Source organism: Leguminivora glycinivorella, chromosome 1 (assembly GCF_023078275.1).
Source record: "Leguminivora glycinivorella isolate SPB_JAAS2020 chromosome 1, LegGlyc_1.1, whole genome shotgun sequence".
NCBI classification, from domain to species: domain Eukaryota; kingdom Metazoa; phylum Arthropoda; class Insecta; order Lepidoptera; family Tortricidae; genus Leguminivora; species Leguminivora glycinivorella.
Window position 1 is genome coordinate 18088033 of NC_062971.1, and position 20335 is coordinate 18108367.

At 37.0% G+C, this 20335-nt stretch overlaps 1 protein-coding gene across 1 annotated transcript in view; it reads right to left on the reverse strand.

The window, feature by feature from the left end:
* Nucleotides 1–16477, reverse strand: part of LOC125225752 (neutral ceramidase) — a 37615-nt gene extending 21138 nt beyond the window's left edge. The window contains exon 1 of the mRNA XM_048129596.1: nucleotides 16189–16477. The gene's annotated coding sequence lies outside the window, so the exon portion shown is untranslated. The remainder of the gene's footprint in view (nucleotides 1–16188) is intronic.
* Between the last annotated feature and the right edge of the window lie 3858 nt (nucleotides 16478–20335).

The window sequence follows — 20335 nt, forward strand, 5'->3', positions numbered from 1 at the left end:
TTAAATATTAAGATTTATCTTGTTTCTGTAATATTGTAGAGTAGGTTTTATGCAATGTGATCATGAACATTCCTGCCTGAAGATGGGATCCTTTTAATTTACCGAAGATTTTTTTGTCGAATTTCATTTCCCAAACGAATTTTGCCAACTACACGTTTGTCAACTCAATCTGGTGTCCTATCGTTTGACCATAACTTGCTTAGCAAATTGACACTTGACAACCAACTACTGGCAAAATTATATTTTGGCAAGTCTTCACTTTACAAAAACATTTTTGACATTAATTAAATTATTCTCAAAACTAAATATTTAACTTACAAAATAACATTTTATAAACGATATTTTTGACAAGTTCATATTTAACAAATATGTTGACTAATAAACCTACGATTAGCCTAAAAATGTTTGCTGTAATGTATTATTTGACAAGTGAATCTGTAATAGTAATTTATAATATGGGTCAAATGAAACACATAATAGCGAATCAAATCATATTAAATGTTAGAACTGTGACCCTCCCAAAACCGAAGTAATACTAGAAAAGTGGGTTAGGTTAGGTTAGAACTATGACCCTCGCAAAACCGAAGTAATACTAGAAAAGTGGGTTAGGTCAGGTTAGGTTAGAATTAGAACTGTAACCCTCACAAAACCGGAGTAATACTAGGAATGTGGGTTAGGTTAGGTTGGAACTGTGACCCTCACAAAACCGAAGTAATACTAGAAAAGTGGATTAGGTTAGGTTAGAACTGCGACCCTCACAAAACCGAAATAATACTAGAAAAGTGGGTTAGGTTAGATTAGAACTGTAAATTTCACAAAACCGAAGTAATACTAGAAAAGTGGGTTAGGTTAGGTTAGAACTTTGATCTGTGCGGGGCTATAGGACAATATCCGGAGAGGCTGCATGCGTGCTGGCTGGATCCCTGCCATGGGACTTGGACGCGAGAGCCCTTGCGTCCGTTTTCTTTTGGCGTGAGGAGGCGCGGGCTCGGGATTTCTGGCCAGCGCCACGTGAGATCGAAGCCAAACATAATGAACTCTCTCGTGAGGCATTAAATGAGTGGGTGGACCGGCTCGAACGACCAAGTGCGGGCGTCCGGACAATTGAGGCGATTCGTCCAGTCATGTCCCTATGGCTGGAACGACCACATGGCGCTCTCACTTTCCGGCTTGTGCAGATTCTCTCGGGGCACGGTTGCTTCGGGAGCTATCTTCACAAGATTGCTGGCAGAGAGCCAACGGAGGAATGCCACGAATGCGGCGCGGCAGTTGATACCGCACAGCACACGCTGGAGGAGTGCCCAGTGTGGGGACCAGAGCGTGCTGACGTAATTGCCATAGTGGGGCCGGATCTATCGCTGCCTGCCGTGGTCAAATCCATGGTAGACAGTGAAAGATCGTGGCATACAATACAGACCTTTTGCGAAGACGTCATACAGCAAAAGGAAATGGCGGAACGCGCTAGAGAGATCGCCCCAATGGCCGACCAACGGCGCCGCAAGCGTGCTCGACGCAGACGGGTCGCACACGACCGCCGCCTGCCTCCGTAGGTTGATCGCAGGATGACAGGCACGGGGACGCCTGCCATCCATTGCACACGCGGTCCCTGAGAGGTCAACCGTACCGAGTACGGTTCTACATAAAACGAGGTCATGAAGGGCCTCCGGAGGTGGTGCTCTGCACTGCGGACTGGTGCTGGTGGTACTGTAGACGAAAAGCGCAAGTGTTCCTGCAGCCCACCGCTACAGCACAATGGCGGCAGATGGGGGGGTCGTTTAGTGGGTAGACTTGAGGCCTCATTAGCCCTTAACAAGGAGTCCCACATAACCACTTGGGTCCGTCCCCGCACCCAAGTGGTATGCGAAATTGCATTTTTCCCCCCCTAAACAAAAAAAAAAAAAAGGTTAGAACTTTGACCCTCACAAAACCGAAGTAATACTAGAAAAGAGGGTTAGGTTAGAACTGTGACCCTCCCAAAACCAAAGTAATACTAGAAAAGTGGGTTAGGTTAGGTTAGAACTGTGACCCTCACAAAACCGAAGTAATACTAGAAAAGTGGGTTAGGTTAGGTTAGAACTGTGACCAACACAAACCAAAGTGATCTAAAAAAAAGTGGGTCGATCAGTTTAGCCTAGGCTAAAAGAAAAGACTGTAACTCCTTTATAACAATTTATTACATGACATTTGGTAAATGTATCAATTTGTCAAACATACTATTACGTAACATGAAAAATATACAATTGATAGTTTATTAAGTAACACATTGTACTAATGTATTAGTTACTAAATGATTATTTGTCAAGTAAGTTTTTGTAAAATGATACATATGCGGAATAACATATTTGCCAATTACTATATTGATGAAACGTTTTTTGTAAAATGAACATTTGCTAAAATTGTTTTGGTCAAACATTAGTGAACCAACTTTTATAACCCCAACTGTTAATTTCGCAAATGTTTCACTTTGACTAGAAAAGTTTGCTCAACTTTACTTTCGTCAAATTAATTACTGGACAAAATTATTTAAATAATTTGTTTAGTAAAAAAATTTTTCCTTAAAAACACACCATGCAAAACCACTTTTTGACAAGTGTTTTAACATGATTGTTTTCATTTACCGAATTTCATTTCCCAAACAGATTTTAACAACTACTTACACGTTTGCTTCCCACAAACACTTTTGACGAAAATACCATAATTATGACGAGTCAAATAATCTTTACAAACCTAAACATAGCCTAAAAACCTAAAAGTAGGTTTAAGTTAGGTTGGAACTGCGACCCCCACACAAAACTGTTGCTAAGAAAGTAGGTTTAGGTTAGGTTGGAACTGCGACCCCCACACAAAATGTTGCTAAAAAAGTAGGTTTAGGTTAGGTTGGAACTGCGACCCCCACACAAAATGTTGCTAAGAAAGTAGGTTTAGGTTAGGTTGGAACTGCGACTCCCACACAAAATGTTGCTAAAAAAGAAGGTTTAGATTAGGTTGGAACTGCGACCCCCACATAAAATGTTGCTAAAAAAGTAGGTTTAGGTTAGGTTGGAACTGCGACCCCCACACAAAATGTTGCTAAAAAAGTAGGTTTAGGTTAGGTTGGAACTGCGACCCCCACACAAAATGTTGCTAAAAAAGTAGGTTTAGGTTAGGTTAGAACTGCGACCCCCACACAAAACTGAAGCGAAGAAAGTAGGTTTAGGTTAGGTTAGAACTGCGACCCCCACACAAAACTGTTGCTAAGAAACTAGGTTTAGGTTAGGTTAAAACTGCGACCCCCACACAAAATGTTGCTAAGAAAGTAGGTTTAGGTTAGGTTAGAACTGCGACCCCCACACAGAATGTTACTAAATAATTTTTAAGAAAAAAAAAACCGCCTTCCTTTGGGGTTCTGGTGATATTAAATACTTTCAAATGTTGGATTATGTTATCAATTCGTCTGTATATTTTTTAATGTTTGTTATTCGATATCTCCGTCATTTCTGAACCAATTTTGAAATCTGGATGTATCTGAAGTACTTACAGATGAGAATGATTATCAGAACGGAACTCTAACCAGGGGCGGCTCACTCTTCATCAGCAGTTCCACTGCACCAAATGTCACTGTTCTGGACGTAAGTGCATGCTGTTCTTATAAAAATACCAAAGTCACTATAAGTGTGCCGTTCAGATTTGAGGAGTTCCGTTCTGACCATCATCAGCAATTCCACTGCACCAAATATCACTGTTCTGGACTTAAGTGCATGCTGTTCTTATAAAAATACCAAAGTCACTATAAGTGTGCCGTTCAGATTTGAGGAGTTCCATTCTGACCATCATCAGGAGTTCCACTGCACCAAATGTCACTGTTCGGTACGTAAATGCATGCTGTTCCTTTAAAAACACAAAAATCACCATATGTAATTATGTATGCCTTTCAAATTTGAGGAGTTCCCTCGATTTCTCCAGGATCCCATCATCAGAACTGGGTTCTGAGAAAAATGGGACCAATCTGTATGCATATACATTCAATCAAAAAAAAATTTTTCAAAATCGGTCTAGTAACGACGGAGATATCGAGGAACAAACATTTAAAAAAATAAAAAATAAAAACATACAGACGACTTGATAACCCCTTCCTTTGAGATTTGGAAGGCGGTTAAAAAGTAGGTTTATTTCGAATACATTAAGATTTGGTAATATAAAAAAATGTCAAACTAAATGTTGTTTATTTATATTTTTGTCAACTACTCGGTTTGAGTAAACAAGGTTTGCTAAAATAAAAAATGCCCAAGAAATGTTTTACCAAATGTTAGATTTGGCTTTTTTCTGTTGGGATAATATTGTTTGGCAATTAATCATTTTGATTAATTGAAGTTTGTTAAAATGAACATTGCCAAAGTAAGGAAATGTCTTAATATTTATTTGGATATCATTATTTTGGCAAATATGTATATGTCACACGATAAGTTGGGGAATGATGAGTTACCTTTTAAATTTTTGGGATACATTGTTTGGGATGTGAAAATCTGGCAAATAACTTTCGGTAATACATTAGTAACCCCCTGAAGATATGTTATGTATCTTGCTATAGCTGCTGGGTTTTAAGTTTTCCTAAGTATAAACTTATAACTTTTGTTCATTGTACATAGTAAAAGCATACATAGTGATCAACAGCATTACCTAATCATATTCAAGCTTTAAAGTCACTTTGCCTTTTATTTTATTTTTTGTGTGGTTTGTTTGTTGTATGTAGGTACTTATCTACTTAAATAGTTTAGATACTTATCTGCGGCAGGTTACCTGTTACTAAGTATATATTTTTATTATAATTATGATCTATTTCATGCCAGGATAAGATGATTACTCATATTTTGCCTACTGGAAAATTTAAAATCTACTAAGTATGAAATTTAGGACTAGTTTAATGAAAGCGAAACGCGAGGTACCTACTGGCTTCGCAACTGGTTACTAGTAAATTGCGTTAAAAGTCACCGTTTTACCAGGTTTCTCTTAAGTTGTTACTTGGTTTAAAACGTCTGGCACTCGTAAGTAACAGTGTAAGTAAATAAATGACGCATGTCTCAACGGTCAAGTATTATATTAGTATTGGCACATTACCATTCGAAGGGTTAACCCTACCCTACATTATTTTGAGTCGTAAACTAACAATCTTGCATTTACACCCATGTAATCCTTTATATTCTTACATTTCTTACCTTTGCATCGAGCGAGGCTCGACCTAGATGCAGATGCTTAGGCAGTTACCTACTTACTTGTCGCGACGCGATTGAAACTGCTTTCAACTATAATAGGGAAGTAGGTAATACTCGCCATAATTTACTAGCTCGCTAACTATAGGCAAAGTGTTTAATGCGGGAATATTCTAAGTAAGTACTTTATATCGTTAGTATCATCAGGCCCCGTAGCCGAATGGCATTTCTCCGACGCCAAACGAAAGCGATACGCCGCTGGCTCTGTCGCGCCAATACGCAAGCGCGATAGAGATAGATATCTACTAGCGCTTCGTTTCGTGAGCGTTTCGTGAGCGATTGTGCCATTCGGCTAGCCACCCTGGGCGCAGCAATCGCACAATTAAATGACGGGAGCCAATTTTTTTTTATTTCGACCTCTCGCTTCATGTATTTTGTTCATTCATATCTCTAAACGATATAGTGTAATATAGAATACGAGTGGTAAATGCCCTTATGTTCCTAATCTCTATCGTTTGTATTTAAAAAAATATTTATTAATATTAATTTAAGACAGCGCTTAAAATTAAAAAAATCAGCACCATAATTTTTGCAAAATTCAAAATTTAATTCCATTTCCATAAAGTAAAATAAAACCATAGTTTGACTATCCAGGGAGGAAATGCTGCCAGCGTTTTCGGTACTATGCCACAGGGGCCGTTTTTAGAATTATATTAGTTTAATTTTATTTTAAGTTTAGATGTGTATACATACATGTAACTTGATTTAAATTTTATTAAATTGTATTGTGACATTTATGTGTTAAATTTGAATAAAAACAATAACATATAATACCATTTAAATTCCTTCAAGTAGGTGAGTGCGCAATCGGTGGCCCGATTGTCCCTGCAGTTGAACGAGTTCAACGACCCCTCCGTTTAGTAGCCTTGCCCGTGACCAGTTGACCACATTGACACGGTCATTTATTTTAAGACCGACCATGAAACAGCGATATTTTCCTCAAATTGGATCAGTGCGATTTTTATTGTTGTTTAGAAGCCTACAGCTAATAGCTACTCGGACAACCCAGACTAACATCATAAAAAGTTCCGTTATGTTTACAAACTGTACATTGTAGAGGTACAATCTGTCTCGTAATTACTGCTTTCCATATAAGAGAACATTGTAAGCAAATATTTATATTCATTAGCTTATCACATCGTATAGGTAGCTTTATCTATAACTCCAGTAGTTTTCTACACTGAGGGTTACCGGGATTCGTTAATTCATTAAATGCGTAGCAGTCAAGAGTATTCAATTTATTTTTTACAAAGTTTGCACTGCAACCTTGAAATCCCTTTGGCGACTTTAGGGTCCCCCACATCTAGCGTCTCGCTAGATGTGGGGGGACCCTTAGGCGGGTTAGGCATTGAAGTGACGCCTACGGCCGCCGTACGGACTAGATCTGAATGGTGACTACTAAGTTATCCTTTAGGTACTTAGTGGCCGAATTGTAACATACCAAGAAAATTTATGCGTTTAATAACCTACACCTGACTGACTGCAAGTTGAGTTTAACAGATGCAGGAACAAGGAAGACGGGCCTTGAACTTGAGGGGACCGACCTCGTCGTCACGCACGGAAGATTAGGTTTTCCTTTGATCTCAATGCAGCGATTGCGTTAAGTACACCATAGAACACTTTCAAAACAGAGTTACTTATTATAAACTTATAAAGTACTAATATTAACCATGGAGACACAAGACCTGAAAGTGAGAGTCACAAAACTAACATGAAGCAAACGCTTTCGTGACGTCCTAGGTCCTACCTATCTATTTCCATTTCATGACCTAGAATCTAGATAATCCATTTACTCATAACTTAGTCGTGTAAACTATTTCACATAAAAATAACGCGTAAAAGTAGACCCGTGTGGTGACGGGTTAAGAATTTCACCATCCCCTTTCTTTCTTCCCTTTCTTTGTGATCTTATATTGTTAACTACTGAATACTGAAACCTATAAAACTTGTTGTCATCCTGTACCATACGTATTCTGGCAAATAAAGAAATTCTATTCTATTCCCGTGGATGTCGTAGAAGTCGACTGTGGGATATGGGTTAAATTGTGGCGTAGGCGAGAGGCTGGCAACCTGTCACTGCAATGTCACAATTTGGATTTCTTTCAACCCCTTTTTGCCAAGAGTGGCACTGAAACTTAGTAGTTCATGTGCTCTGCCTACCCATTTATGGGATACAGGCGTGGTTATATGTATGGATGTATGTATGTATAAGTAAAAGTAGATACTCGTAAGCAGCATTCAAAACAATTGATATTTATACTTTATCTTTATATTATAGATGGTATGTAGTAAATAGTAACGAAATGGTATTGTAGGTAATAAAACCTACTGATGCGATGATTTCACACGCACTTAAGTGCATTAAGATGGCATTGCACATGCATAACCGCCCTATTTTTGCAGCATAGCTACAGGTGCATTAGAGTCAGATGCACCGAGTTTCACAATTGTTGCACTTTCATCGTGGCCGGTTATTGCAGTTAACTTTATTACATTACACACAATTCTTTATTAGGTACTTTTTTTCGGAACGACCCATACCTATCTAAACTTTTGATGTGATATTTATAATTATTGGTTTCTCTTACTTTACTCTACATAATTGCATACCTACCTACTCCAAAATAAGCAAAACAATTAGGAAGAAAGTTAATGCGTAGCGTTTTACATTTATTGCCCACTTTTTATACTATTTTTTATTATATTATTTATATCATAATTTTAAAATATGTACGTGTCCTTACGATCATACCTAATGTTGAAATTCACGATTATGCCTAGAATGCCGTCTTCACGAAACATTATGACTTGTGATGCAAGATTGACTTTGACCTAGTTGCAAGTCATAAATAAACATTCACGATTTTTTTTTTAATATATTTGCAAGTATGAATTATGATTTCCGTTCATATATTTGAATTCGGCATTAGTATTAGTGATTCTCTATTATTTTATAAGGTGAGAAATTATTAAAATAGGTATAGCAGTTTATGTATTTTTAGTAGGTACACTAAGGTCAGTGTGGGGAAGACCGTCTACCCGGAAAGACCGTCTATTGACTATAACTTTTGTGTTTATATATCTACGCCTCCCACACCTCCGAAGGTATAGCAGTTTTTCATCCTCAAGCCATTGGTCTTCAGTACATATCCCTAGGACGAACACTAGTTAACAATAATCTTGATTTGTGTTTCGAACTCGAACATCGAGTTCAACATGGTTCCGCAAAAAATTAAAATCAAATAGAAGCAGTCGGAATATTTGTATATTGTATCTCTAGGACGAGCGGATTCGGCTGCGCGTTGATATGTCAGTCAGTCAGTCAGTCAGTCAGTTTCTTCTTTTATATATTTAGATAAGTAACGTAGTCATTTAATAACCGTTCTTTCTGACTAGTACTATTAATTTACTCAAAACGCGCTCAATTTCTAGTTTTATGTTCTGAAATATGTAACTTAGAAATTGTGCCTACTCAGAAAGTCCGGCATAAAAGAGAAATGCAAGACCGGCATATCATAAACAAGGAGTTGCCAACATTTTTTAGGCTTTATTGGAAATGTCTGTTTAAGTAATATATGTATAAGTACGTTTTTGGCTTATGGTAGTTGTACCGTTTTTGATTTTAACTTCGAAATACAGTTTTGGTAATGATTCGTATTGTGTTACTAAAATCATTCGAAAGTATTAAGTAAAAATAAAATGTATGTGACATGGTTGTGAAGAATGATAAGAGGTGAACAGAAGTAATACCACTTTGGAATCTGACATTGCTGACTGTCACTTTGACACAAAAGAGGTCATGGGTGTGGTTAAATAGGTCCTCGGGGGTGATGATTCCAAAATTAATAATCAATCTGGAATTTGGCATTGCTGACTGTCACTTGACACAAAAGTCGTCATGAGTGTCGTCAAATAGGTAGGTTTCTGGGGGTGCCAAAATTAATGACCAATTGGAAATCTGACATTGCTGACTGTCACTTTGGCATAAAAGTCGTCATGGGTGTCGTCAAATATGTTTTCAGGGGTGCTGATACCAAAATTAATAACCAATTTAGAATTTTATTGTGCTGGGCTGCTGGCTGTCATTTTGACACAAAATTCGCCATGGGTGTCATTAGTCGGTTTTCGGGGGTGCTGATTTAAAAATTAAAGACCACTTTGGAATCTGACATTGCTGACTGTCACTTTGACACAAAAGTGGTCATGGGTTTGGTCAAACAGGTTCTCGGGTGTGCTGGTAGTGACTACAGCAAAACCCAGACATTGCTAAGAAATGTTACCAAACTAATTCACGTACTACCTTTACTTAATAGCAAAGTTTCAAAAACAAATAAGTAGTTGGATTTATATGAGCCTGTAATATCGTGACTAAATTGGACCTGAAAAGAAAAGGTTATGAACCCCATCTACGGGACATATGCCGGTCTTGCCTTATAAATGGAAAAATGCTTATATGTTTAAAATTTCAACGTTATTTTATTAATTATCTAGCACATTCTGCCCTGTTATTACGTAAAATAACAATGATCATGGTTTTGGAACCTAGTCTCATATGAAATTACGCGACAACAAGCACTAGACGGTCTTTCTGTACTCATCGCGGGAGGACGGTCAACCCGCCGAGCCTTAAAAAATGTGATTTTTATGACTTAAAATTACCTTATTTCGCCAAAATACTATAAAAGCTTTGTAAAATATAATATTTGCTATCCCATAGGACCATGCGCATTACGCCAGACTAAATTAATTATAGAGTTTTATCCACTCAAACTTTATTTCAAATAAACTATGCCGGTCTTGCCCGCACTGACCTTACACCTAGTCTAGTGTCTGTGCTTGCGATTTCTTCACAGACAACAGGACAGTGAATGGAGCCATTATGCTTGACCTGAGGTCTGTTTACTCTTTATGACTAATTTTACTTGACCACTTAGATTTCATAACTCCTCGACATGGCTGGAACAAATTCCTGTCTGATTTAGACACTCACTTGGTAGGTAGGTAAATACTATAACGTTACGAGAGTAAAGGAATAAAGCGTCTTAAAAAAGGCAGTAGATGTAGTAAATTAGCTATGTATAAGTATACATATACATACAAGAACTACTTACTGTTCAGATAATATCGAATGATTTTATAGCTAACTGATTAAAATATTTTTTAGTGAAATGTAGACAACCACCCGTGATCATAATTATATATCTTCATACGAATAAGCATTGAGCCTACTTTTTCTCTAGATATACCTAACGAAAGAATAGTTAATTCATAATACAAGTTGTGTGGAAAGTAGACTTTTCTCATACTACAGTCTTCTTTAAACCAACACGAATTGAAAAGAAGTACCTATAGGTAAGTACCTACGTCACAATTCGCAGAAGTTTTACCTTTAAAATAACACTTAGTCTGGGCTATCAAAATTGCTGCCAATTAGCTTGTGCTGACTCTCTGTTGTCATTCGATATCAAACTTGTTTATCGACTGCGCCTTTCTTTCCTTTGTCTGTGAGTGCTTCAAAACTTTTATCAGATAATGAACTCGAAAAGATTATTTTTGAATATGTAAACAAACGTGAACAACTAGATTTGTAAACATAAATGTTCTTAGTTTCTATAATAATAAATAAAAATAAAATAAAAAAGCCTTTTATTTCCTGCTGTAAAAATTACATACCTATAACTAATAAGGTACCTATACCTGCTCATAAAAATAATGCAAATATTTGTTAGGGTGCTTACATTAAATTAGATAAGTATTAAGTACCTACCTACCTAATACTTATTTACTTATTAGAGTTCCTGTCCCTATGCCTCATTCGAATACCATCAAATTAATCATCAGGGTGGCTAGCCGAATGGCACAATCGCTCACGAAACGCTCACGAAACGAAGCGCTAGTAGATATCTATCTCTATCGCGCTTGCGTATTGGCGCGACAGAGCCAGCGGCGTATCGCTTTCGTTTGGCGTCGGAGAAATGCCATTCGGCTACGGGGCCAGATCAGTTTGAGACCACTACAACATTGCATTGTTAATAGTCATTGAAGATTCACGAGGTACCTCAAATATTGATTACACATGATGACATGATTACACATTACCTACTTCAAAATTAACATACACAACATACTACTATCTGGCGGGCCTCTCCGCAGTGCCCAAGTGCCAGGAACAGCAACTGCGTTGTTAAATAGTACATTACATCAGAGGCCGGGAAAATGAGGATTTCCGGCCAGTAGGTATATACGGCCGAGCGAGCGTGCGAGCGAGGCCGGATAGGGATACGAGGCCGGGAATCCGTTTTCACGCCATAGTGCTTTTCTCAAACATACAATGAAATAAAAAACAATGCTCTAAAGGACAATATTTTATAAAAAAAAGTTACTTTGCAGGCCTAGGCCTAAAAAATAATATGAAATCCCTTTACAGTCCTCTCGAGTTGTTGCGCCCAAAAAGCGATACTTCCCAGCCCATTTTAAGGAACGTAAAGACAATATTTCATTGCATGTTTGAGAAAAATGTTTTTACAGAATCGGCATTAGCTGCGTACCTGCCGCGCCGCGCCGCCCTAACAACCGGCAGCTTGGGTACCTGCCCCGCGGCCACAGAAGTCACAGAACACTGTGCCTGCTTCCGCACCCCGGGTTAGGTTATTATAATGTGTTTATATATTATGTTTTTGTATTGTTTTGTAAGTGTTTTATATTTTACTTTCATGTTCATACTATAATTAACCTGGCTAGATCTAAAATAAATGTAAATAATAATAGTTGTTAATACTTTCCTAGTTATTCACTTATACCTAGTTACACGCTAAAAGTAACCTAGTTACACGCTAAAAGTATATCGCCTAGTGAGCATAACGCGAGTTAATTAACACAGTCTACCTGTTATGACTCATCGTATTCATGTTAAACTAATATATTTTCTCTAGGTACAAATACAGGATTTTTATTTAGCCATTCCTATTTGAGTCTCCTATTTGAGAGAGAATACTTATTTCCTGCAGAATGTACTGTAGGTACCTAAAAAATCTTACGTAGAGGTATACATGATATAACCAACTAACCATAATATCTGCAGTTTGACCCTTATACCTAGTAAGTAGGTACCTACAATCGACAATCCGCCAAATATAACCCTTGGCTCTAGTCCCATGCAGGCCACAAAGTAACGTTACTTATCACTTTCATATTTACTTGAAGGAGATATAGGAACTTTAGTTGCGCCATTTCCTCGACCATTCTTTCGGTTAGCTGTATTACCAATTAGTAGTGTTCATTCACCTGCCTAGTAAGGTACCCCTAAAAGTAAATATATAATGTTCACGTATAGAGAGATTATTTCACCGGATTTTCTACCTAATAATAATTTAAATAAGAACCGATTGAAATTCCCCGTTCCTTACGTAAGGTCAATGCGAGAAACGAATTGTTGTCAACCTAGAGAACCAAATGTCAAGTTCATCTGGGTAGATATGGCTTTTGCCTTGCACTTTTTTAAGGCGACCATTTCTGGATTTTCTTTAGTTATAGCCGTAAAAATAAAGCCATAGCCATTGGTTTCAAAATTAGATGTATTAACTATTCGAAAGATCAACTAAATCGATATTTTTTTGGCGAAATATGTATCTTACACAGAGGCTCCTTTGGCAGTGACAGAGAATCCTCTGGCAGTGGCAGTCTGGGTGGACCTGCAAAATATATTGTGTCTCTACCTGTATTCTTGTCATAGGGGATAGGGTACCTCAGACCTTATAGGAAAAATATGCAAAGGTACTAAATTATTTCATTGTAACATCGTAACTTCTACGCTCTTAGCTCTACCTACTGCATGGAAGAACCTTTTAGACACCTACGTCAAATTACTTTTACAGACTAAACCCGACTCTAAGTACGTCTGCGAAATTAGGAGTCGAGTCTGTAGCTCTAGATAGCTGAGTCTGTAGACATTATCTCTCTTTTAATGTTACTGTCAGAGAAACATTATTTTGGGAGAGATTAAATTTAGACCACTTTTGAAACACCGACTGCGATATGTCCAATTTTAAATGTGGCGCCAAAGCACATGCACACATGCCACCATGACATCTAATGCATCCGATGTAGTGGAAGAATCCCAAGCCACGCTGTTAGGGTCTATTTGCCAAAGTGCAGGCAGGTCTCGATCCCAGCAGTAGGTATGAGTAGAGATGACGGGAAAAGGGCCACACACCGCATGCCTGAAGCATCGCAAATACTGCAAATAGCCGCCCTAGATAGCAGTTATATTTCTGCGGCAGAATTTTTTATCACCATACTACTACTTATCTGTCGGCCGGGTGTTCCTTCCTCACACACTGAATCTCAACAACGACAACGTTTTCTAGGGCTACAAAAAGGAATAAACCGAGAGGGTTTTAAGGATCGGCAAAGCCTAAAGTTTTAGGAGACCATCGTCGTCTACGGTGACCATCAGATGGAGCTCCTACGTGTGCTTGTTCGTAACCGACGTGGTATGAAAATATTAGGGGCCGAGCGGACTTTTGACTAACTAAATGTACACAAAATTCGCAATATCGTCAATTGCGGCATTCCAGCCCGCGTGCTTCATCATTATTGCATTTTGGCTAGTTATGTTTTATTTGATTTAATTTCCATTTATGTTGAAGACACAAACTGTATAGAGCTAGGTTTATTCTTTTTAGGGTTCCGTACCAAACACACACAGTACAACAGGAACCCTTATGGTGCGACTCTGTCCGTCTGTCACATTGTCAAATATCTCGAGAACTACTTATGCTATCGATATGAAATTTGGAATAGTTATAAACATTGTGAACCTCTACAAGTTGAAAGTATTTTTTTTAAACTAATTAATATAAATGATAGAAAATGGCCAAAATGAAAGGGGGGCAAACTGAAAATTTCAAGTAACTAGGTCAAGTGGGGTATCGTTAGAAAGAGCTCAAATTTAGTATTTTATATCAAAACTATTTTTTATAATTTTTTGGTTGTGGAAAAAAATGTTTTTTGAAGGAAAATTTAAAAAAAAATACTGTCCCCCCCCCCTTATCTCCGAAATTTACCAACATAAATTTATGAAATTTTCACCAATCATAGCTATTATAATGAATATTACAGGAAAAATAAAATCGTACACGTATCTTGAAAACTTTTTCATTTATTTATAAAAAACCTTTCAGATTTACATTTTCAATTTCAACACCCTTGCGGGAGTTTATTGTACCTGTATTTTCTAACAAAATAACAATGAAATTACCTGCTTTCAAATAGAGGCTATAGAAATGGTTAAAATCGGTTCACGCAATAAACAATTATTCCATAAAAATTATTTTAAATTATTATTATACTAGCTCGCGCGCATTAGTTTAGTCAATTTGCCGATAGATGTCGCTGTACGTTGAACGCACATTTCCTACATCGCGTTTTTCCTGATATAATGAGGTCGGTTCAGGAGCGTCCTTGCGACATGTCGTAAGTCGTAAACTATTAAAGTCGAATAGTCTTGATTTTATTTGGACGTTGTCTAACAATAAAATTGTATATTATAATTTTTAAGAAAAAAAAAACCGTCGCCTTTCGGGTTCTGGTGACAGCTACTTGCGAATGTTGGATTATGTAGAAATATGTAAGTATTTTTTAAAACTGCTTTTAATGATTTAATTATTAGATGGCAACACAAATGAATATACGTATAACGTTAAGGTTTGAGGAGCTTCCTCAATTCCTCAAAAATCCGATTATATTATAAGAAATCGAAGCTTGAAAAACTTTGACTTGAAAACTCAATATGCTTAAGAAACATAACTAAATAAATGACACTGTTCTGAACTTAAATGCATGCTTTTCTTACAAAAATACCAAAGTCACTATGAGTGTGCCGTTCAGATTTGAGGAGTTCGGTTCTGACTATCATCAGCAGTTCCACTGCACCAAATGTCACTGTTCTGGACGTAAGTGCATGCTGTTCTTATAAAAATACCAAAGTCACTATAAGCGTGCCGTTCAGATTTGAGGAGTTCGGTTCTGACCATCATCAGCAGTTCCACTGTACCAAATGTCACTGTTCTAGACGTAAGCGCATGCTGTTCTTATAAAAATGGCAAAGTCACTATAAGCGTGCCGTTCAGATTTGAGGAGTTTGGTTCTGGCCATCATCAGCAGTTCCACTGCACCAAATGTCACTCTTTTGGACGAAAGTGCATGCTGTTCTTATAAAAATACCAAAGTCACTGTAAGCGTGCCGTTCAGATTTGAGGAGTTCGGTTCTGACCATCATCAGCAATTCCACTGCACCAAATGTCACTGTTCTGGACGAAAGTGCATGCTGTTCTTATAAAAATACCAAAGTCACTATAAGCGTGCCGTTCAGATTTGAAGAGTTTCGTGCTGGCCATCATCAGCAGTTCCACTGCACCAAATGTCACTGTTCCGTACCTAAATGCATGCTGTTCCTTTAAAAACACAAAAATCACCATATGTATGCCTTTCAGATTCGAGGAGTTACCTCGATTTCTCCAGGATCCCATCATCAGAACTGGGTTCTGAGAAAAATGGGACCAATCTGTATGCATATCAAAATCAAATCAAAAAAAAAATTTTCAAAATCGGTCCAGTAACGACGGAGATATCGAGGAACAAACATAAAAAATAAAATAAAAAAAAAACATACAGACGACTTGATAACCGTCCTTCTTGAGAGATATGAGGCGACGGTTAAAAATATTACTTGTTATGTGGGAAATTGAGTCTTGAGGGATTTAGTCAAATCTGTAGAGTTCTATGAATAATATTTTGATGATTCAACTATTGAAAGTTTGTACGGAACCCTCGGTGAGCGAGTCCGACTCGCACTTGACCGGTTTTTTACTTTATGAAGCCTTAAAATAATTAAAGTGTTCTCTATAGATAAAGAACTTCTAATTTATATTTAACTACTCACATAAATGCTTAAATTTTTGTAAGCAGCGATCAGTTAAATATTTTCCTGTAGAAAATCCAATTGGCACTAATTACACATTTAATTAAGAATAAAAGTTACACTGTTTTAATCACATTTTACTGCCAGTCCTAATCAAACGCCAAATAAATGCGTTCTGATTTACGAAATTCGTCTGTAATTAACCCGCCAACGAAGGTCAATTTCGTGTACAATTTACGATACGAGTGATCTGAGCTACAGGCGAGGCGTGCGTCGTCGCGCATTTAATGTGACTAACTAAACAGAACTGACAGAACATGAGAACACTGTTGACTGTATCGGAGCCGGTGTTATATTGGTGGCCATCATTTGGTCCAACGCTACCAAATAGGATTATTACTATCACGAGGATGACTACTCCGCTAAATAATCTATTACAATAGGTCAACCTCGTTGCACAATTACCCCGCCATAATATACTTCTTTTTAAGGGTAAGTATTTTGTGTCTACGCTCGGCGAAACACTCCTTAGCACTAGACGGTTTTCAATTTCCTATATCACAACTAAATTCTGGAATGAACTGTCACCTGCGGCGATGTTTCCGGACCAACACGACCTTTACGAAAAGAGCGTATCCATCTTAAAAGCTGGAAACACACTTACAACTCTAGTGTTGCGGGTGTCCATGGACGGAATAGTACACAATTTTTTTTAATTCAATTTTAACTACATATTTCATTGTAAATGAAAAAAAAATTGTATTTCTCATAGCACATTCACGTACAAAGTTTTCGTAGCGCAACGCGCGTAGCCGATACCAAGGTTTTCCTGCTTTGTAGAAGAAAGCAACTACGATCATAGAAATGCGCCCAATGGGTACGTGGAACTCATTGTGTTAAATATACAACCATGGACATCATATGGAAAATTTAATTAACTTTTCTACTTAGTTCAGACGTCATTTTTAGGGTTCTGTACCAAAAAGGTAAAAAAAGGAACCCTTATGGCGCCGCTTTGTCTGTCTGTCTGTCCGTCTGTCACATTACTAAATATCTCGAGAACTAATACTTATATATGCTATCGATTTGAAATTTGGAATAATTATGAACATTGTTAACCTCTACAAATTGAAGGTATATATTTTTTTTCTAAATTTATTAATATGAAATATAGAAAGTGGCAAAACTGAAAGGGGGGCAAACTGTGTAAACGAGTATCGTTAGAAAGAGCTCAAAATGTACATATCGAAACTATTTGTTATACTGAATTTTTTTGCTGTGGGAAAAAAAAGAATTTTGAAGGAAAATGTAAAAAAATACCGTTCCTCCGTTCCCCCCCCCCCCTTATCTCCGAAGTTTACCGACGAAAAATTATGAAAATTTTACGAAACATTGATTTTGTGCTAAATATTACAGGAAAAATGAAATCATGTCTGTATTTTGGAAACTTTTTTTTTATTAACAAAAAACTTTTGAGATTTTAAATTTTCATTTACCCACCTTTGTAAAATATTTTCTTTCAAATAAAGTAAAAATTGCCGAAATCGGTTTTAAACATTATAAATAATCATCCCTGAAAAAACCGGCCAAGAGCGTGTCGGGCGACGCTCAGTATAGGGTTCCGTAGTTTTACGTATTTTTCTCAAAAACTACTAAACCTATCAAGTTGAAAACAATTTTCCTAGAAAGTCTTTATAAAGTTCTACTTTTGTGATTTTTTTCATATTTTTTAAACATATGGTTCAAAAGTTAGAGGGGGGGGGGCACATTTTTTTTCTTTTAGGAGCGATTATTTCCGAAAACATTAATATTATCAAAAAACGATTTTAGTAAACCCTTATTCATTTTTAAATACCTATCCAACAATATATCACACGTTGGGGTTGGAATGAAAAAAAAATCAGTCCCCACTTTACATGTAGGGGGGGTACCCTAACAAAACATTTTTTTCCACTTTTTACTTTACCACTTTGTCTGCGTGATTGATATACATACATATTGGTACCAAATTTCAGCTTTCTAGTGCTAACGGCCACTGAGATTATCCGCGGACGGACGGACGGACGGACAGACAGACATGGCGAAACTATAAGGGTTCCTAGTTGACTACGGAACCCTAAAAACCAACATACTACACAGGTCGCGCAAATTAGTTAGCGAATTCACCGAGAGATGGCATTGTACACAATAATACTCATACTGTATAGGTACAGTTTTTAGAGTTATCTGAAAAACTTGAGATTTTAACTATTGAAAGTTTGTACGGAACCCTCGGTGGGCGAGTTTGACTCGCACTTGGCCGGTTTATTTTTTTTTAGAATATTGTTACGGTGAAATTAGATGGAAATTTTATTGTTGCTTACTCATGACAATTGAGGAGCTGATTCTGTGTGATAAATAATGAAAAGTATGAATTTGGTTTTGATAAGTGAAGTTAAAGTTCTATCCCCATATAACCATAATCGGTCGCCGTTCCTACGCAAATCCTCCTATTTTGTGTACACTCAGGTCTTCGGGTCTCAATGCTTAGTCGCAGTACGGTCGACGTTTAGTCGCGGCGACCCAAATGGGGACGATTGGTAACAGGCACAAATGGTCACAGAAGTGACAGAAGTGTGCACTACGCGTGCACACATTGTTACCGTTTGGCGACTACTTTCCCAAAATCATTCGTTCATTTCATTCTTTTCAAATGGCGACCGTCAGAGACGTCAAAGTAAAAAAGAAATAAAATCATTTGACATTAAAATGTAATGGCGTAAGAATTTGTTAAAGATAAATATTGTTTGCATTTGTAATATAATGTGGGCTAATTACCATGGCCAATTAAATTGCTCGAGTGATTTCATAAAATAAGTCTAAATTTATCAACGCGCCATCAATTTACTCGTACCTCAGTTTAACCAGTAATAATATTATTGACTACTCGGTGTTTGCGTGTTATGTATATTGATTGGTGAAGTTTTATTGCTCCGGTGCATATACTATACTGAAATAATAAAAATAATGCCTAGAAAACCAATAAAGTTGTTAAAATATGGATTAAGACGGTAATATTCCATGTAAAAAACAGTCGCCAAACGGTCACCAAACGGTCGACAAACGGTCGCAAAATGGTCGCAGCGTACACGCGTGACCGAATGCAGTGAATATTTATTATATTTTCAAAATGGCTTCTTGTATAATTTTTTTCCAGGTATCCTCAAACTTTATAAACAATTAAATATGCCGTCGTACTCAGTTGCCCTCACTAAAGAAGATTAAAAAAAAATTGTAACGTGCGTACCGAGCTGCTGGATTGTAAAGGATCGGGGATCATATTATTATGGTCTTCTAATATAGAGCAACTAGTATTTTGCGGCATTTCAAAATTGACACTTGTTGAAGTAGTCGTCATTAATATTACTATCAACATTAATTTCAGCGATCTGTACTTCTTTTGTCAAGATTTTTGTATAGATAAGTGTCTACAAATTTGTAATGTTAAAGAGACATAAATAAAACGTAGTAGAGTAAATAATGTGTTTTTTTTGTAACCCAAACAAAATACTTGTAGATACGAGTGCGGAAAAGAGGAAAATCGATACGAGTAGCGATAAATTAATACACGAACAAAGGGAGTGTTTTAAATCGACACGAGTTGTGAATGTCCTTTTCGCACGTGTATCGTACGACGATTTTCAGTACCTAAATCTAAGCTAAGAGTTTCGACCAGACAAGAAATGAATCATTGCTTGATTTGCTCGCACTACTGCGTTAAAAAAGCAGCATCTGTACTGAAAAAAACTATCATTGCGCAACAGAAATTCTATTAATATCACAGTAAATACTCTATTTCATTTGATTCCTACTTTTATTGTGTAAAGCAACACTACACTTCATTTTTATCAATAAGAATTAAAAATTATATATTTAATACAATAAGTAACTATAAAGTGCTTATCTATTTGTATTATCATTCTGCACTTTTCTTAACTTTCTCACATTTCTATAAAATGTGGAAGAGTGCTAAATGGTCGTCGTCGTTTATTATTATTTAATTCGCTCATATTTAAATGATTCAAAGCAACCAGTCCACAACTTCACAAGACAGTTTGAGAAACCTTCGTATTTCAGATTGTCATTTGCGGATACAGTGGTTTAGGAGCAGTTCGGTAATCAGACCTAC